This window comes from Eptatretus burgeri, chromosome 16, assembly GCF_056783735.1.
Source record: "Eptatretus burgeri isolate ZD-2024b chromosome 16, Ebu_testis_v1, whole genome shotgun sequence".
In the NCBI taxonomy this organism is placed as follows: domain Eukaryota; kingdom Metazoa; phylum Chordata; class Myxini; order Myxiniformes; family Myxinidae; genus Eptatretus; species Eptatretus burgeri.
In genome coordinates this window covers 62,235,245-62,252,605 of record NC_140976.1, presented here as the reverse complement: position 1 = coordinate 62,252,605, position 17,361 = coordinate 62,235,245, and the positions used below count along the sequence as shown (strand labels likewise).

The 17,361-nt window shown below is 49.7% G+C and overlaps 1 long non-coding RNA gene across 2 annotated transcripts in view; it reads left to right on the top strand.

Moving 5' to 3' along the window:
- Positions 1-15,464: 15,464 nt before the first annotated feature.
- Positions 15,465-17,361, top strand: part of LOC147011183 (uncharacterized) — a 4,129-nt gene continuing 2,232 nt past the window's right edge. For both annotated transcript variants that reach the window (XR_015052399.1, XR_015052398.1), the window contains exon 1: positions 15,465-17,361. This exon is cut by the window's right edge. This is a non-coding gene — a long non-coding RNA (uncharacterized LOC147011183).

Here is a 17,361-nt window from a genome sequence, read left to right as displayed (position 1 = left end):
TGTTGTTGTTGTTGTTGTTTAAATGTTAAAAACCGGAAGTGATGCGTCTCTCTTCCTGTGGCCAGTCCAGCGATTCGTTCAAAGCATAAAAACCGTTCTCAACTTTAAAATATAAATAAATAAATAACCTCGTGCCGTGGGTTTACACCTCGTCCTGAGGACACAGACTGCAGCAACCGTGCGAAACCACGTGCCGCCAATGTTTATTTATTCAGGCGTCACGTTCATCTCCTCCCTTTCTTGAGACGTTTTCTTTGTGGATGAACACCAATTACTGGCAACAACGAACGACTCACTCAGTTTTAGGTGACATTACGTCGGCGAAACGATCGAAAAAAGTCGTGAAAAAGTCTGTATTGCGCAGTGCTCGATTATCACACTCACGTCCAAAGGCGAAGCGACGAACTACAGTCCAGCTGCGCACAACATAACTCAATACGTACGCGCATAGTCAGACTGTGTCAAAACACGCGATTCTTCTCCCCGATGCCAGCCACAACAAGCCAATCACAACACGCACAACGAGACACAAAAAAGCGCGAGCACACACACAGACACGCAGGCACACGTACAACAGTGACATCATTTTTTTTTTCAAATTCAGCCCATAATTTCAGCTCAGAAACGCAAGCGAACCGACTTTACGCTGAAGGAGAAGAAGGAGATCATCGATGCCGCGAAGAAGGAGCCGAATCAGTCCAAGTTGGCCAGGGAGATTAGTAAGAAATGGGGCGTCGAAGTTAAGAGAACCACCGTGAAGGGCATTCTCAGCAACAAGGATGCAATCGAGGCTGCAATCAAAGCTGGATTTCCATCGAAGCGCATGAAGTTGACGCAGGCTCACGACCCGAAGCTTGATGAGGGAGTGCTCATGTGGCTGAAGCAATCAAGAGGACAGAATGTGCCTGTCAGCGGCGATCTGATCAAGGAGAAGGCGATGAAACTGGCCGAGCTGATGCACATCCCAGACTTCATGGCGAGCGACGGTTGGTAGGGCAATTTCAAGAAGCGCCACGGCATCACGTTCAAGACAGTGCAGGGCGAAGCTGGAGCTGTGGATTCGCAATCCCTTCTTGAGTGGCAACAACAGGTTCTCCGGCCCTTACTCGGGCAGTTCTCCGCAGACGACATCTTCAACCTGGACGAGACTGGACTCTTCTGGCAGCTGCTTCCGAACAAGACCATGGCTTTCAGGGGAGAGCGGTGTACTGGAGGAAAGAAAAGCAAGCAAAGGATCACTCTTCTGGTTGGGGCAAACATGAGCGGCAGCGAGAACAGAAAGTTCTCTGTTCTGTTCAGAAAGAGAACAGAAAGAGAAAGAGAAGTTCCCTCTTCTGGTGATTGACAATTCCAAGAAACCCCGTGCCTTCAAGAACAAAGAGATCCCGGTCAAGTACAAGGCGAACTCGAAGGCGTGGATGACGGCGGAGCTTTTCAAGGAGATGTTGCGTGCGTGGGACGGACGACTCGGCCAGCAGGGACGGAGAGAGCTGGTCTGTCTCGATAACTTCTCTGGCCACCCTCCCGAGCTCGAGCTGAACAACATCCAACTGGTCTTCTTCCCACCCAACATGACAACCAATTCGCAACCAATGGATCAGGGAATCATAGAGAACCTCAAGCGCCACTACAAGAAGCTCCTGCTATGCCGCCGGCTTGAGGCCATAGACGAGGGAAAGGAGTTCAAGTTCACGTTGCTCGACGCTCTACACGTCGCCCGGCGTGCCTGGGAGCAGGTCGGCAAGTCGACGATCAGGAACTGTTTCACGAAGGCCAAGTTCATCGAAGAGGAGATAAAAACTGAGCCACAGGATGCGGAGCTGCCCGACATCTGGGAAGCTCTGCCTGCCGAGGAAAAGATGCACGAGAACGAGGAGATCGAGCTGTCTGACTTTCTCGAAGCCGATGAGCGCCTCGCGACTGGGGGGATTTCACGCTGGAGGAGATTGCAGAGGAGATTCTGTGCAGTGAGGAGCCGGTGGAAAGCGAAGATGACGAGGTAACTGTCGAGGAGGAAATCGTTCCGTTCGAGGAAGCCCAGCGCGCTTGTAGCACCGTCCGGAAGTTCATGCAGCAGAGAAGCGGGAAGCCCGGTGTGATGCAAGCGTGCGATCGGCTAGACAACGAGATGCACGAGATCCGCCGAAAGAAGATGCGCCAGCCGACGATTCTTGAAAGCTTTGTGTGTCGTGAATTTCTCGCCATGCCATATGTTAGTGTGTGAACTCTGTTAGTGTGTGTATGTTCTCCGTTCACTTAGCTTATACAACAGTCGTGCCTTTTACTTGCTGGAATAAATTTTGTCTAAGGATTAACTACAGATGGGTAACTTGAGAAAATAAGGCCGTTTTTACAAAATCTCGTCACTATGCCACTCTCGCTACTATGCCACTTTTGCTTGGTCCCGACGGGTGGCATAGTAACGAGCTTTGACTGTATTCCAATTTTTTTTTCCGTGAAAATAACAACCAATAATGAAAAAAAAACAAATAACATAGTGGAAGTAAAAGCGAGAGAAGAACCTTCAGAGTGAAATGAAGACGAGAGAAGAACCTTCAGAGTTTAGGCTTTATTCCATTTGATTGAAGCCGCTTCTACAGGCACACCAGGAAATACAAACGCAGTATGGAGTACAAGCAGTAAGGTACACACGCGCAACTTGTGGTGAATTGAGGTGAATTGAGGGACATGACGCGGGATCACATGTTGTGCGTCTCGCGTATAAGGGGAGGTCTCCGCGGTGCGGGGTGATTGTCCCCGGGGCATTGCCATTTACATCGGCTGTTCACTTGGTGCTCGTTGACTGAAGGTGCTCATTGACTGGTGAGAATGGAGATTATATCGAACTCCGTGCTTACGCGGATTTAGTCTGCAATGATTAATCGCACATGTATACGTTACTGCTTATGTACTCCTAGCTGAACCTGTATTCCCCGGTGTGCCCACAGAAGCGGCTCCAATCAAATGGAATAAAGCCTAAACTCTGAAGGTTCTTCTCTCGTCCTCATTTCAATTTATTCCATTTGGTTTTCTCGGCTCTCTCAACCAACGATGGACAAGATCTACAAACCAGAGAGGTTCGACGCAGACCCAAACGCGACTGACGCAGAAATGAAATGGTCGCATTGGTTCTGTTCCTTCTCACAATATCTGACCATCATCGAGGAAGGAGCCGACAAATTTGCCGCTCTCGTGAATCATGTCTCGCCCAGCGTGTACAGGCTCTTCTCGGAGTGCGACACTTACGAAGCAGCGATCGATGTGCTGCAGGCGCTCTACGTGAAGCCCAAGAACGAGGTATACATACGACATCTTCTCAACACGCAAGCAAGCAGCCGGGGAGACAATCGATCAGTTCCTGCAAGCTCTGAATCAGCTGGGAAAAGACGGCAGCTTCCGGGCCGTAAGCGCCGAGGAACACCGAAAGGAAGCCACACGGGAGGCATTCATCCAAGGACTCAGATCAGCCCACATACGGCAACGCTTACTAGAGAAAGCGCAACCCACTCTTGACAAGGTCGTCGATCAGGCACGAGCGATGGATACGGCTCAGCAGCAATCTGAGTCATTTGGGACACCGATGCTGCTAATGAACGCTGCTTAGCAATTCAAACGCGCGCATTCCCAGACCATATGGCAACTGTTGGCAAAGTTTCATCGAAATCGGTTCGCTGGTTTGTGCTGTGGAGCCTCGCGTTGCAGACATACATACACACACACACACACACACACACACACACACACACACACACACACACACACACACACACACACACACCCTGAAAACCCGACAATTAGGGATATCTCATATATATATATATATATATATATATATATATATATATATATATATATATATATATATATATATCGAATCCAATTATGAGAATACACGAAGTCATCATTATCCGGAAGCCCGTACGTTGTAACCGGTAATGGCGAACGCGGCTGAGCTTCCCTTCCCCATCGGCCACGCCCACGCAACAACGTGTCTTGTCATTGGTTTGGGATATAAATGGCCATAACTTGAGAAGCACTTGTCCGATTAATATCTGTAATGTACTGAAATGGAAGATGCTTAGCAGGCAGACACGAGCGGGAGGACAGTCGAGCCGGGCTCTGTTGTACAAGCGCGAGCGCGGGCGTACTCTGCCCGGCGGCTCTCCTTTATTACGTATGCACACGCACGAGCCGCGTTCGACTACTGCATTCCTACGACGCCTCAGGCGGTGCGCACACCTTATATCCCTTGCAGATACGATGACCACCACGACCACTCCTCCCATCATCACGCCCATCATGCATCATCATCATGCCCCTCCCCGTAGGCCCGCAGACTACACCACACTCCTCCCTCCTAAAAGTATGATTATTAAATGATCACCATCATCCTAAGCATAAACATAAACTTCGACATAAACAAGGCACCAAAAATGAAAACAGCGAAGTATAACAGCACACCACATCATATAATGTGTCGATGCGAGCGAGTGGAGCAGCAAAGGCCAGGTTCCAAAGACGGAGGTGCACAAAGCATCCACCAAACTCTGACCGCGTTACCGATATGAAGCAGCAAAACGAGAAGCACAGCAGCACTACGCAGCAAAAACGCCCCCAGGCGGCCCATGCTGACATGGCCCTCGCCGAGGTCGTGGCGACCTTTCGAGCCAACCTCCCCCGGCACCATCAAACGCCTCCGGCCCACTCCCCCCAGGTAGACCCGACGTAGATAAACATTCCGAGGCCGGAAGCCCGCTGTCTGGAAGCCGTGGCGCCAGCCTTGATCGACCTTGGCCGGGGGCGCTGAACAGCGCCGCTGGCTGTACGCATTTAATGCTCCAAAACAACCCACGCACCCCAATCAGTTGAGACGCCAACGCCCGTCCAAATGGCCTTGAGCGAACACAGAGAGCTGCGCTCGCAACCAGAGGTGGGGGTAACGCCGACCAGGGCACTAGTCTTGGTTCCGAGTCGACCTCTGAGACCCACACGGCAGCTAGACGGGAGCAATTCCATTTAAACCACACTGCAATCATAGGCTCGTTCTAAATCACTACGAACATCACTCTAAGCATTGCCAACTCACTTTTCCGTACAGCGCGGTCTTTTGATAAACCCCCAGCACATGACAAAGCAACCACCTGCGGCCTGGGGCAACTGGAGGCCAATAAACCTTCTTTATTTGCCCCCACATCCCATTGATCATAATACCAACCCCATTGACTGATCTCCGCCAAATCCACTTTCACACGAGAACTGCTGGCATTTATTTCAACAACGTTAAACTGCATCACTAGAGCAAGGAAAAACACATATGCCATGAACAACAACCCACAACCCACATCACGAGTCCGTTCCTTGGTTGTCGACTCGATGTTGTGACTCGCGACTCCCTTTAACGCCACGGGCTCACCGCCACCTGTTGAAGCTGCCTGAACAACACCGACGCGCATTGCCTCACGAACACTGCCGAAGCGCGGGAATTCATCGCGAGCGAAGCGCGGGAACTCATCGCGAGAGCTGATACGGCTCTCGCCACTCCCGAACTGCACATCACTGCCGCCGGCAGCAACGAACGGTCGCTCCCGCTGCATCGACGCGGCCCCCGCCGCCAGAGCCTCGCCCTCGGTACTCGACGAAGGCCTCAGAGAGCACTGGCACATCTGGAGGTACGAACCGGAGATCCAGTCCGAGGTGCGCCAGCCAGTCCCGACCCAAAAGGGGGGGCCCCTCCCCTCGTACAACGAACACCGAGAGCCGGGCGCGTCGATCTAGGTAGCGCACTGAGACGTCGGCCCTCGCAAGCGGTGCAATCGCTTCACCGGTGTACGTGTATAACGACAAGGCCGTCTTGACCAGGCAAATACCGCGAAGACCACGAGCCGCCTGCTCGCCCATGACCGACACTGCAGCCCCGGTATCCATGCAAAACACAGTCGGTTGGCCATTCACTTCGACCTCAACCGTGAAAGGCGTCGTCATCTCCGAACCAACGGAAAACAGACTCAACCGTGGTTGCATCTCCTGCTCTGGCTCGCCGGCATCGTCATGCCCCGGTTGCAGGCCGATCTCCAGGTCACTGGGGTCCTCCCGCACCTCATCATCCAAGACCCCAACGGAGGCCCCCTCCATCCGACACACATGCTTCAAATGTCCCACCTTGTGACAATGCAAACACACGGTGTTCTTATACGGGCACATCTGTCGCAGGTGCGGTCCCCCACACCCCCAGCACCCCCGGAAAGCCCCTTCGCTCCAGGTGCGACCGTGCTGCGGTGCCCCTTCGCTCCAGGTGCGACCGTGCTGTGGTGCCCCTTCGCTCCCGGTGCGACCGTGCTGCGGTGCCCCTTCGTTCCCGGTGCGACAGTGCTGCGGTGCGCGCCCTCGTCCCGCACCGCTAGGCGCGCGAGCACCCTGCGGCACTTGTGCCATCGCGCGGACTCCGGGCTGCGCGACCTGCGGCACTTGTGCGGTCACCGCGTGGACCTCGGGATTAGCCGCCATGCCCCATCTGGAGCTACTCATTACGTCCTGGCCAGCAATGGCGCGGACATCCGTGAGTGTCTGCTCAACAGATGAAGCAGTCGCGACCGCCGAGTCGAATGTGATGTCGGTCAACCGCAGGATGGCTGCTACCATCTTTGCGTCTCGCAGACCAGAAATAAAACGATCTCTGAGCCGTGCCGGACGCTCCTCTGTCGTGAATTTGCACGGAACAGCTGAATGCTTCACCCGTGCTACGAAGTCCGCAACGCGCTCCTCGCCACCCTTAGCGAGATGATCGAACTGGAACCGCGCGAGATGTAATGACTTCTCTGGCGCCAAGTGGGTCTTCATTTTCGCCACGATGTCCTGAAAGGATAGCACGGCATCACTGGGCCTATTTGGAGCCACCAAATCACTCAGCAGCCGGTAGTGCTCCGTTGATAGCGAGGCGAGCAAGATCACCTTGCGTTTCTCTTCATCCTCTACATCATTCGCCCGAAAGTAGCAACCTAACTGTTCCGAAAACAACTCGAACTCATCTCCCCCGAACACGGGTACACGTCCGTGCGCTGTGCCCCGACCTTCTGCCATGCTCGTGCTAGCGAGACCCTTGGCTCCGTAGCTTGGATCCGCCCTGCACACTCCGATCCGAAGATCCTCGTCAGCCAACTGTAATGTACTGAAATGGAAGATGCTTAGCAGGCAGACACGAGCGGGAGGACAGTCGAGCCGGGCTGTGTTGTACAAGCGCGAGCGCGGGTGTACTCTGCCCGGCGGCTCTCCTTTATTACGTATGCACACGCACGAGCCGCGTTCGACTACTGCATTCCTACGATGCCTCAGGCGGCGCGCACACCTTATATCCCTTGCAGATACGATGACCACCACGACCACTCCTCCCATCATCACGCCCATCATGCATCATCATCATGCCCCTCCCCGTAGGCCCGCAGACTACACCACAATATCAAACCTTGAAAAGGCACATCCTCAGGTCCCCAGCAATATACCTGGCAAGTTTCAATAAGATCGGACCAGTGGTTGGCGAGAAACAGTGGTCACAGACACACACACACAGACACACAGACACACAGACACACAGACACACAGACACAGATTGCTGGAATTATAGATAGACTAGTATGTGCCCGTAGAAAAAAAATTTTAATAAATAAATATTCAAACCGCGAGCAAGGAACAACAACCACACAGGCAGTTTCTTCGCTCTCGCGTGCCCGTACGTGTGTGGCCCGGAAGGTCGCATATTATTCGCAGTTACGATTATTCGCAATTTCGTTTGAATGCCCAAATATTCAATTTGCGCCAACATATTTTACCTTTTCGCAATGTCATCGCAAGAAAAAACAAAAAAAGAGAAGAGAGAGAAAAAAAATTACTTCCTGTTTCGGAGCACACCAGCTCACTCTGATGTTACCGAAATTTATGCACCGTCTAATATGAAAACGATCATAACTTGGGCCATTGTGTTTATCTATAAATGCGCATAAGAAATCGAGAAATTATTAGAATACACGAAGTCATCACTCCGGAAGTCCGTACGTTATAACCCGTAATGGGGAACGCGGCTGAGCTTCCCTTCCCCATCGGTCACGCCCACGCAACAACGTGTCTTGTCATTGGTTTGGTAAATAAATGGCCATAATTTGGGAGGCCCTTGTCCGATTAATATCAAACCTTGAAAAGGCACATCCTCAGGTCCCCAGCAATATACCTGGCAAGTTTCAATTAGATCGGACCAGTGGTTGTCGAGAAACAGCGGTCACAGACACACACACACACACACACACACACACACACACACACAGATTGCTGGAATTATAGATAGATACTAGCGATACCCATGCACATGCACGGGATAGCAGTACAACATAGCTGGTAGCAGATGACAGACCGTACACGGGGAATGACAAAAATACACATTGTGCAAAATGCAAGTGGTACTATGGAACGCCAAGACTTCCCAAACATTGTCGGCATGTCCGCTAAGTGCCACAGCAATTTCATAGGGATCGTGTGACGGCGAGCCGAGTTTTTAGTGTGCAAGCTTGGTATTATAATATAGATTATGTAAATCCACTTGTTTCTATGCACGAACAGAATTTTGACGTGCAACCTCACAGGAAGTAATTTTTATCTCGATCAATCAGATCATTGCTTATAGTGGGCGTCACATGTTCTTTAACCGGTAGTGAGGTCTTCAAGAAGTGGGAACACAGTTGGGCATGATGAAGCTGGGCCTACTGATGGTTCTCAGGTTTCTGGGTGTGTGGAGCACAATAAAAGACTCATGATGCATTCAAACTGCTTTCCCTTGCTGATACATTACAGAGGGCGTGGCCGGCTGACAGCTCATTAAAATAAGTAAAATCCAATATGGCGTCTTCCAGTAAAGGGCTGATCGAAAATCGAGTTATCAACCACTCACCGCGAAAGGTTGATGACTTTGACAAGTCTGAGCAGTGTCCCACAAGCTGTTAAGCTTGAGTGCGGGGAAATAATCACAAATTCAATAAGAAGCAAGAAATGGCATATCAGCGGTGGGACAATTTGGCGTCGGATCCACGAAGTTATGATTCAGTCGATGATGCGTTGTCACAAATGTCCAGAGCCCGTGGGAATAAACTGCTCCTCAAAAGTGGTTCGATGACAGAAGACCTGCGATTGAACAGAGTGAAAACCCACCAAAGATGTCGAGCTGTGATGCGGCATATGTATGAAGCTCCGTGAGTCAAGAGAGGACATACGTCGCTGAAGATTGGGCCGTGGTTGTCTTTTAACTCGCGTGAACTCCAGGGAACTTCTGTTTAACTCGAGTGAAACTCAAGTCCTGTGAATCATTTCCACGATGATGTAAAATGGCGAGCCGCAGGCAAGACGAACGACGAGTATAAAACCATATAAATGTCAGTGTGTGTCAGTCCGTGAGTCAGTAAGTCCGTCCGTCCATCCGTCTCCTCCATAAGTCCAAAACCATGAAACCTAGTGGTGCCAAACTTTGTATGCATACTAAGGGAACTCCAACGGGTTGCATGAATGAAAATTGCATGTTTGGATTAATTTAAACACCCATTTTGAAGATAATTTAGGGGGTGCTCACCAGGAAAATCCAAAATATGCCTGACCAAGATGGTGGCACACCATTTTGGTCAACCCTCCGTCAGCTCGTAAGAGTTTTAAGCCACCATTCTTTTTCCACCTGCTCAGCAATGCCCAAGTTTGGAACAGGCTGCAACGATTTCTAAACGGAAAAGTTTTTTTTTTCACTTTCCTCACTTATATCATCGAATTCCTCTTCATCATGCCTATGGATCGATGGAAACATTGCAATGCAATCGATGAATACAGAGGTGCCAGTGTTTGTGGCTATATTTAATTTCCACACATGCTGTCATATACTCTAGAATTTCTTAAACTAAGCGGAAATATTAAATTTAAGCTCCAGATTTGAACTTAGCAGCAGTTCCGACTGCTAACAAAAGTGTTCGTTTGTCCAATTCGGACATCGCTTGGGTGTCTTCAGGTGCAATGGTGTTTATGTGATCGAACGGCAATCGGTTATCACTTGCCAAGCCAGCCGTTTCATTGGAGTGCTTGCTTGAGTGTTTAAGCCACTTGGTGAGAGCTCACCCACCTGCTTAGATCTTCGTTTCAAAGCCAACAGAAGTAAGACACATTGTTTTGCTCATGGGAATACCAATCTTTGTGTAATTGCGAAAAGAAAAAATATGGAATAATAATTAACTTTCACTCTTTAAAAATCAGGTGAATAAATTATTGAAATATCAGCTGATTTTTTAAAATTATTGAAATATCAACTATCAATTTATATCCTTTTCTCACCCATGTTGCAAGTAGCGGCCTGCTTTGTGATCCGTTAAAATGCTGTGTATAATCAGAGTTTTCTGAATGTAATCGATTTGAGAAACAGGAATGAATGAGACTCACTTTTTAAGTGAAGAAGAGGATTGGCATTGAGCCACTTTTCCCACCATTTTCTTGACAATTCTTCGGTTTCAGTTGCTTGATTTACTCTAATTCCCGGGACATGATTTATCCTTTTCTCTGTTGCCGTGATTATAGCACGAAAACACGGAATTTTTCACCTTGAAATCACACCGGCTCGTGTACACTTCCCGTTGGGAACACTTCACTTTGTTTCCCCTCATGGTGGCTGCATCATGCAGCTTCATTCTCACAGCGGAACTGACGTCACTCCTTTCACCATTTCACCGATTCCTGTATTATCTTTTAATCTCATTTCCTGTGAGTCTGTCTCCTGTCTCTGAATTATTGCACTCATTTGGCCCACTGACGTGAAAGCAGAGCTCCTGGAATGGCAGTATAACTGTCTCACGGAATTACTGTACATGTTTTATTGGCAGAAAGGCATGGCCACACCGTTGAGACAAATGTGTACATGTGGTGGAGAATGCCTTGAAAATTCGAAAAACTTTCAGTGACTTGACCTTACCTTACCTTCAAAAGCTTGGTGTTGGCTTAACGGTTAAGGTGGCTGTCTTCAGATCTTATGGTCCTGAGTTCGAGCCCCTGTCGTACCGTTAAATAACACCAGGTGGGTTGACTTCGTCTATCACCCTTCTGAGGGTGTCACCCTTCCGGCAAAATGAGTACCAGCTTACTGATAACAGGGGGGGGCGCTGCCATGCTCTCAGAAATGATGCAACCAGCAGCCACAGGCTGCATATTATGAAACAACATAATAATAAAACCTTACCTAAGGTCCTCCAGAACAAAAAAAAATGGATACAAGTCCTTAATGAGGCTCAGATTTTCAGTTGACAACTTTGCACACAATCACATCCCTTCTGATCGGAATTAGAACGTTCATCACGAATCACGAGGGAATTTAAACTGGAGGTAATGACGGGCATCGCCATGTCGACACATTGTCTTCTCATGAGAAATGGTTCCTGGTCTTAATGTTTCTCTAATCACGCAGAAAAACATCTTAGACCTGGTCTGTTGACTTTTGTGCACACAAAGGTCCCCCAAAGAGTAAACAAAGGTGTAAACTAAATGCTCATTATCTCTGCCAAAGCCACAAAGGTATTCAAGCTCAGGGAATCGGGGCTCGACTTCACTGAAGTGAGGCAGAAAACTCTCGTTCTGCCTCATTAATGACTGCATATGGGTTCAGTACAAAAGTTTGACTTGGTAAAACAGCCAAGTTACAGTATTTGCATTAACAGAGAAAATAGTCCAGCCATCTGAAAACATGCCGTGCAACAAAGTTCGACTCAACGTCTCTAAATGTCATAAGATACAATCAGGTGGAACTTGGCTCCCATTTCGTGTGAATTTTTACAAGGAGGTGATTTGCACGTGTCAAGACTCCAAAAGGACAGGATGCTTGCCCCCCCCCTTGACAAATGGGAATTTGTAACTGAGCCAGAATGCTGGGGACAACCAGACCTGGTGGCATAATGATTAGCCTGTGTGCTCTGAGTCAGACACCAAGGCACGATCACACCTTTGGTCCCTGCTCTCGATATTTTTGGACACCACACAACCCTCCACAACTTTCACAGCCTGTTCAGCCAATGCTTGCAGACGGGACACCCAGGTCAACGTCCACTGGAGGGACGGCGCACTTTGTGATGCAACACCCTACCTGCGAAACCAATCCAATATTTTATAGCAGGTAAATAAATATAGTAATGGGGCTAGTCACCCGAAGAGGTGAACCAGGACCCACCGGATGTAAACTCTGCGGAGTGAGCTTTGAGTGGGAGGCCCTGCTCGCTGAGAGCGTGGAGAAAATGGATTTATTTAATTTACTTTGATCCAATATTCTGGCATTGCTTATATTTCGAATCATTGATCTAACAATGCTGGAGGTCCAATGGCATCCCAAAAACACAGCAACGAGTGATTGATTGATTGATTGATTTGGTTTTATTGATATTTTCATCGCAGCCATCAGCCGAATTGTGAAAATATTTACAAGAAAACACAATAAAATACAATGAGTTAAAACGATGGATTGATGCAATATTCAATACAAGTCTTATACAGGGTGGGCCAAAAGTCACTGAAGGCTTTCGTGTTTTTTTAACAACTTTTTAAATCTTAAATAAAAATTAATGAAATAAATTGAAAATGGTAGTTGAATCCATGGAATTTTTTTTTCTTCGATTAATTGTGAAAAATAATGTCTTGCAAATGGCCCTCCCCCACCCCTCCCCCATTGGCTTCTTCGCAAAGTCTTCCTCTTTCCAAAACGTGATCCATTACAGAGGACAAAACTTTATCAATCGCTGCAATTTTCTCAGAAATGTTGTTTGTCAATTCCTCGAGTGTGTGGCATGCTGACATATTTTTAAGGTAGCCTCTTTCGGGTAGCCCCACAGAAAAAAAAATCTGTGGTCGTTCAATCTGGTGAGCGTGGAGGCCAATTGATGTTTCCAAATCTTGAAAGTATGCAGTTACCAAAAGCTGTCCTTAACAAGTCCATTGTGGTCTCACATGATTGGCTACAGCACCATCTTACTGGAACCATATTTCTGGTCAATTTTTCACTTCCAGAAACAATAAATTTTCCAGCAATGACCTGTTTCGCTCACCAGTCACAGACACTGCATTACCATCATCATCTTGAAAAAAAATGGTCTTGCACTGCAGGCTGAGTCATGAACAGACTCATTTGATTCAAAAACGAGAAATCAAGTTCCAAATCGTGTTTTCTGATGGTTGTTCTCGACCGTTAAAATGATTGCTAAATTTTCTTTGAGTTTGAAGTATTTATTTCCCACTGGAGTAATAAAATTCAACAATTTTCATGTGCTGCTCATTGGTAAATATATTCTGAACTAGCAAGTACCACCCGTCGCATCGTTAAACGGGGGAGGGAGAAAAAGAGTGGGAAGAGGGAGGGATGGGAAGAGAGAATGGGGAGAGTGAAGAGGTGGAGGGGAAAAGAGAGAGGAGGGAGGGGAGAAGGGAAGACAATATGAGGTGAGAGGGAGGGAAGGCAGTCGTGTGGTGGAGCGTTAATTACAATTCATACTGTTTCATCAAATTGATTCGGCATAGATTAACAGTGAAGATGGAAACAACATAATGTCTGAAATCCATTTTCTACCAGTCATACTTTCAACATGGTCCGGAGTCAAACTCCCGTCCAGACAGAAGCACAGCGCGGATGCGTTCAGAGCCAACCTGTCCAGAGACAAACACTGCCTGGACGCGTCCAGAGACAAATACTGCTTGGACGCATCCAGAGACAAACACTGCTTGGACGCGTCCAGAGACAAACGCTGCTTGGACATGTCCAGAGCCAAGCTGGCCAGAGACAAACACCGCTCGGCCACGTGCAGAGACAAATTCCCATCCAGACATAAACACCGCCCGAACACGTCGGGAGATGAACTCCACCCGAACACGTCGGGAGGCAAACCCCACCCGAACACGTCCGGAGGCAAACCCCGCCCGAAGGCGAACCCCGCCCGAACACGTCCGGAGGCGAATCCCGCCCGAACACGTCCGGAGGCGAACCCCGCCGGAGGCGAACCCCGCCCGAAAACGTCCGGAGGCGAACCCTGCCCGAACACGTCCGGAGGCGAACCCCGCCCGAACATGTCCGGAGGCGAACCCCGCCCGAACACGTCCGGAGGCGAACCCCGCCCGAACACGTCCGGAGGCGAACCCCGCCCGAACACGTCCGGAGGCGAACCCCGCCCGAACACGTCCGGAGGCGAACCCCACCCGAACATGTCCGGAGGCGAACCCCGCCTGAACACGTCCAGAGGTGAACCCCGCCCGAACACGTCCGGAGGCGAACCCCACCCGAAGGCGAACCCCGCCCGAACACGTCCGGAGGCGAACCCCACCCGAAGGCGAACCCCGCCCGAACACGTCCGGAGGCGAACCCCGCCCAAAGGCGAACCCCACCCGAACACGTCCGGAGGCGAACCCCGCCCAACGGCGAACCCCGCCCGAACACGTCCGGAGGCGAACCCCGCACGAACACGTCCGGAGGCGAACCCCGCCCAAAGGCAAACCCCGCCCGAACACGTCCAGAGGCGAACCCCGCCTGAAGGCGAACCCCGTCCGAACACGTCCAGAGGCGAAACCCGCCTGAACACATCTGGAGGCAGACAAACCCCACCTGAACACGTCTGGAGTCGGACGAACTCCACCTGAACACGTCCGGAGGCGGACGAACCCCACTTGAACACATCCAGAGTCGGACGAGCTCCACCCGAACATGTCTGGAGGCGGACGAACCCCACCCGAACACGTCCGGAGTCGGAACCCGAACACGTCCAGAGTCGGACGAACTCCGCCCGAACATGTCCGGAAGCGGACGAACCCCGCCAGAACACTTCGGGAGGCAGAGGAACCCTGTCCGAGCACTTCGGGAGGCAGACAAACCCTGCCCGAACACATCTGGAAGCGAACAAATCCTGCCACCAACCTCCGAAAAAAGAGGTAACCCAACTGCAGGAGGACATTTGCAGACACAGTTTGGCACGAGATATGGATAGCCGTTGGCTCACAAGGAGCTCTTCTGCCGTTTGACAGGTTTTGTTTTTAATCCTGATGGGTGTCCATTCCCATAAACCCTCTTCACCAGGAAACCTGATTGGGGAGACGGTTTCTCGCCGACAACCCAACCATGAAACAGGTTAGTACAGGTTTACATGGTAATTGCAGCAAGTCACTGATCTAATCTGGCCTGACCCGACAAAAATGTTACGTGCGAATGACAATAAATTCCCTTTCACATCCATTCACAGTGTCAAAACACTCCAGGTCAGTACCCTATCCCCATATGCTTCTCCCTAGTCTCCACTTACTTCCCGTCCCACCCTTTCTCAGTTTCCCCCTTGTTCTGTGCGCACTCAGCTTCCCTTTTGTCTTGCCTTTGTTGCCCCCCCCCTCCTTCAGTGCCGGATCACGGCATGGGCTTAATGGGCTGCAGCCCAGGGCCCCCCCCCCCCGCCAGCTGAGGGCCTCCAGAGATTAAGTGAAATTAATTTACTGTGAAAAGTTGCTTCATTTGTAAATGCAGAATGAAAGTATAAGTATGCTGAATGATCTCTTTAAAAAGGACTCAATTAATAAACTGTATAATATACTGGAATTTTTTTCTTGCCGATTATTTTTCCAACTCGTTGGCACGAGCAATCCTGATTACAATGAGACGATCTCATACTCGTTTAGGGCCTGGACAAGAAATCGCTCATTCCATCGAAACTTTCCTTCTTCTTCTTCTTCTTTTGTCATTGCATTGCGGTTGTGCTTGCACCAAAGACAAAAGTGCTGATAGAGGGTAGATTAGCATTGTTCTGTGATGTAATTTGAATTTGCGTTATCCTATACATTTTGTGGAATTCTGCACTTTGTTATCTTCATACCAAGTCAAAGTCTTATAGTAGTGGGTCATTGTGTCAACTTGTCAAGCCTGTATATTGTGACGGATTTGGAAGCCATTTACACACAAACAGACAGCAGTCCCCAAGTTTAGTTATCTCGATAAGTCTGTGTTTATGGTTAGGGTCTAACAGGAATTATATGTGTCCGCTGCGAAGTTTCCTTATAGTTAGTTTTTTACAACAAATCTCCTTCACTTCACTTCGCACACCAACGCCATTGCCCACGTGCGTTCGACCACGTACGTGGGCGAAGATTTTCATCGCCTCAGCTCCCACTCCACCCCTTGTCCAATCACGCACAGAGGGCGACTTTCCCATGACACCCCGGCCAATGAGGGTTGAGATGGCCACAGAGGGCGACTTTCCCACGACACCCCGGCCAGTGAGGGTGGAGATCGCCTCAGATGGCGATTTTCTCACCCCAGACAAGAAAGATATAAAGGAACTCCAGGCTGGGGAGGTTGGTCGTCTTGGGGGTCGCGGGTCTTGGTGCTGGCTGGTTCGTCAGGTCCTGCGTCATTGTCGTCTCTGATCTTCTCCTTGGTCTTGGTTGATTGGTGCATGGCCGGTTGGAGAGCGTGGTCCCTGGTGTTTGGCGCTGCATGAAAGCTGTGGGTTTGAGTCCCACCACGCGACCAGATCGCCGTACACCGCACGAGGCGGACAGGTGCACGCCGGACCCTGGCCTTCGGCTCGCCTTTCCTTCCGAGCTGGAGGCCTCAATAAAGGCCGGCCGGCCCAGTTATCGTGTGTGTGTGTGTGTGTGTGTGTGTGTGTGTGTGTGTGTGTGTGTGTGTGTGTGTGTGTGTGTGTGTGTGTGTGTGTGTGTGTGTGGCGCCAGTCCGTTAAATAGAATTGTTTAAGTGCCTTGTACATACCTGCATTGCTTTTAGTCGGTTTAACTCTGCTCTCTGGTCCCCCTCCCTTATAAATGAACCCATTAAATGTACCAGCTCGTTTTCTCTGCTTTCCTCCATTGGCTTAGCATGGTGCTTATTTAAGAATTTGTAAGGCCATTCGTGCCGTAAATTGTTCATTTGGTCCGACGCGGCTTTGGTAACTTCCGCTCGGTTACGCCGGATCCGAGTCGGTGATAGCGACTTGATTCGGACAAAGTCGGTCAAGGGTGTGGGTTCCCCGGTAGTTGGACGACGTGGGTATTTAGTTATATTGAAATTAGGCAATTAACCCTACCCCACGCCGTCAAAATATCGGTGACCACGGTCCGCGAAGGGACCCGTGAACTCTCAGACTTATCCGAGAGTCACGACCTAAATTCCGGGTTCTCGGTGGGAGATGACTCCACTGCTCCACCCAGTGGTCGTTTATTGCCTCCAAACACCGGCCCACAACAATATATCTGCAAAGGCCTACCTTCCTTTTTATAGGATTTTCATTTTACCATTTTTAATGAATAATGATAGCAATTTTTTCGGACCAACTGAACAATCGGGGT